The sequence below is a fragment of the Diabrotica undecimpunctata genome, chromosome 1 (genome assembly GCF_040954645.1).
Source record: "Diabrotica undecimpunctata isolate CICGRU chromosome 1, icDiaUnde3, whole genome shotgun sequence".
In the NCBI taxonomy this organism is placed as follows: domain Eukaryota; kingdom Metazoa; phylum Arthropoda; class Insecta; order Coleoptera; family Chrysomelidae; genus Diabrotica; species Diabrotica undecimpunctata.
In genome coordinates, this window is record NC_092803.1 from 74,857,327 (window position 1) to 74,861,243 (window position 3,917).

A 3,917-nucleotide genomic window follows, 5' to 3' on the forward strand; every position below is an offset into this window, starting at 1 on the left:
CGTCCACGAGACCACGAGCTGATAGAAGAAGTATAGGTACATTACCTACACGATGGTCTGTCCATCCTGTAGGTGAAGATGGTAAAAGAATCCTTGGCTGCAGTAAACACAAGACCGACAGAACTGGAAGAAATTAGTGAAAGCTTAAACTTTGGACGCAGAAGGCTGGATGATAATGATGATAATATATAAATATTAAAATAAGCAGTAACCATCCTCGCAAATAAAGCACAAAAAAGAGGTCTAGAAATTAAAAAGAAATGAAAAAATATCTATTCTATTCTAGAAGAGAAGATAACAAGACGACAGCAATCAAGATAGGAAACTATCTTGATTGCTGTGCTATCTTGAGCAAATACTAGCAGGCAACAAAAACATACTGGAGATATCACGGGGTAATGAACGGCAAGATCTTATCCAGAAATAAAAAACTGAAAATATACAGAGTTGCAATTAGACCAGTAGTTACATATTCAGCTGAGATAATGTGCCTGATCGATAAATATCAAGAAAAATCTAGAATATTTAAAAGAAAAATCCTCAAAAGAATTACAGAATCAACAATAATAAAAAACAGAAAAATGAGAAGAAGAATGAACCATGAACTAACCATCAAAGGAGAAGATACAGTTGGATTTATTAAAGCGCAGAGATTAACATAACTAGGACACATAGAGAAAAGGAAAAACGACCGACTAAGAAGGTTATTAGATGAAAGCCAGAAACTAAAAGACCAAGGAGAAGACTCAAAGGCAAATGCGAGGACCATTATAGTGAGAACCTGTAGAGAACTATGCATAGATCGAAATGTGTCTAAGAAAATTGTAATGTTAGCCAAGTTATACAACAAACTCTAGTAAATCACAAAAATAATGCGGAGTGATTCACCGCGAATCTGCGAGCTCTAAGTAAGAGTGGCAATATATGTATATATATAAATATATATATATATATATACATATAAATATATATATATATATATATTTATAATATACTTAACTAATTAATAATGTTACCTAAAGTAAAAACTAAATTTAACTGATAATACATTGTTGGAAGTGCATCTCATGATGTTTCTAGTTCTTTACATATCAATTTTAATGTTTTTTACTTAAGTTTTTTACAACAATTTTTTATATACATGTATGATTATCACATGTTCTTTTGGTGTGCTAAGTTTGTTATAAATAGATGAAGTAGTCACCTTCTTTGTCTTTTATTTCTCCACTTTGACCGAAAAACCCACCACTCTTCGAGTGTTCCTTAGTTTATATATATATATATATATATATATATATATATATATATATATATATATATATATATATATATATATATATATACATGTTCGGAAAGATTTCCGCGGTTAGTACAATTAAACCTAGACCTAGATTAATACTATTATAAAAATTAATATTAAACTCACCAGTGTTCCGGATTGAACCGCGTCGATCGTTAAATAATTAGTCAGTAAATTTTTAAAAATTTAATTTGAAATTTATTTTTTGTGTTGCAAAAGATCTAATATTTTATTTTACAAAAGTGATTGATTTATTTTACAAAAGTAATTTCAACATATTTATCCTGTTTTTTATTTATATTTTATTTATTTACTTAATATAACATAGCCAGTGTAACAGACTTGACTCCAAATCTTATTTTATAGAATAATATGATATTGAAAAAGGCACTACTAACAATTTTGTCCGTAAAATTACTATTTATCGAATATAAACCCGCCCAATTCGATTTTGTTGGATAAATTCCGGGAACATTACAAAAAACAGATATCAAGACGTTTTAACTCACTGACTTCATGAACAGGTTCATGGACGTTTTTAACATCTAAGTCACCCTTTTTATTCATTGCTGTTTGGTGTTATTAATCTGTAACATTTTCAAGAAAACTCTGGTATGGTAGTTCCTCTCTCCATCCAGTATGTTTACCTTATTATTAACATAATTATTCACCAATAACTGAACATATTGTCAATTAGTTGTGTGAGAATGCTGAAATTTTATGGGCGAATGATGGTTTGAATGAACAAAATTTCAATTAATTAGAGAAAGGATACTTTGAAATTAAAAGATCTAAAGAATGGAAGATTTTTTAGATTTTTTAATTTTTTCAGGATTTTATATTAGTTAATTTGTTGGAGTAAGGATACTTTGAAACTAAAATATCTAAAAAATATTTAATGGATCTGACCAAAAAAAGATTAAAAGAACTAAAAATCTTCCTTTTTAGATCTTTTAATTTCAAAGAAGTCTTTCTCTAACTAATTAAATTTTGAAGTCTACAGGAAACCCACATCTACAGATGCTCTGGTTAATTTCAATTCCAACAATTCTTAAAGTGATCCTTTAAACTTCCCTTATCTAAAGACGTATTCAATAAAGAAATTACTATAATAAAACAGTTAGCTCTAAATAATAATTACCCTCTTCATATTATTAATAAACTATATGAAAACATTTATAACAAGAATATATTAACTTTTTCTGTAATTTCCTAAGAACTACCTAAATACATTTTTGGCTCCATACATTTTCTAGGTCCACATCCCTATTTTATTTAAAAGATTTTTTTAAAATACAACATACCTGTAGCTTTTAAGTCCAATATAAATATCAGATCATTAATCAATACAAAAGATATAGTCCCTATGCTACGCAAGTCTGGAATTTATAAGCTTTGTTGTGCTTCTTGTAAAGCAGTTTACATTGGACAAAGTGGCAGAAGAATAGACGCCCCCATTTCAAAACATCAAAAATAATTAATAAATACAAAAATACACACATCTTGGTTGGATATTCTGGAATCATATAAATTTGGTAGAGCTTAATCTAATGATCTAGAAATAGTTTTGAATGAACAGCTTCTGCTATCAGATCCTTACGTTTAATCAACATAAACTTGTAAGTATATTCAATGCGATAGTTCAACTGAACTTACTTTACTAGATTTTCGACCTCATTTGTGATGTAATCAGGTGAGTTTTACTTTTAATTTCTTACCATTATATATTGTGACTTAATAAATGCTTCTATTATAATGCTCGACCGGTATTGTTACCGGACTCATTATAAGTAGTTATGTCATGGGATGTGCAGGGGTATACAATAGTTTGAAAGAAGGTTAATTCCCATAACATATCCATCTTGTTATACATTTTACTCACCCAATTTAACCTTTGGAAGGAAGACTTACAATAATTGCTACCATTCCCTCTTTAATCAGTATCATGTTAAATTCAAAAGTAAGGTTGGTTGTCTATCTAAGTCTACAACTAAATTCTCTTTCGAAACCCACCTAGCTTCAGCTCTGGTTTTAATAGCTTTTGTAGTTACCTCATCTATCGTTAACATCCACTAGATTTTTCATAAATTTCCATACCCCTTTAAAGAGTAATTATTCATTGTATTGCCGAATAGTTTCTATGTCGATTGCCAGTAGGTACAAGAATTCTGATACATGGCACAAATTCTGATTTCAGCCTATCTCTCCAAGATGGTAGCCAGAAGAGAGCAATTCGCCTTTTTTTACATTAAATAATCTTCTGTCCACGAATTTCTTTCTTTAAGTTGTATATTCTTATGCATTTCAGATTTACCTATATTCTCCTAAATTTCCAGCTGAGGATGACAGAAATGTCGAAACGCGTTCAATGTTGTAAATAATAAAGAGATTTTACAATTTTGTAGTTTTACTTTTAGTTATGTAGTAATTGTATTATCTTATGATTTATTTCGATGAATTATAATTGACAAATATACTGATAAGATTTATTATTCTAAAAAAAAGCATTATAGAAAGAATACGTTTTAAACATTTTCAAACTATGATTAATTTTTAATAATAAAATTAATAAATACATAATGCTACAAAAAACATAAAGAAGAAAATTAAACAGTCA

At 28.7% G+C, this 3,917-nt stretch overlaps 1 protein-coding gene across 1 annotated transcript in view; it reads right to left on the minus strand.

Annotated features, from left to right (window-relative positions):
• Positions 1-3,917, minus strand: part of LOC140432302 (uncharacterized) — an 803,181-nt gene that overhangs the window by 451,065 nt on the left and 348,199 nt on the right. The gene's annotated exons all lie outside the window — the stretch shown is intronic.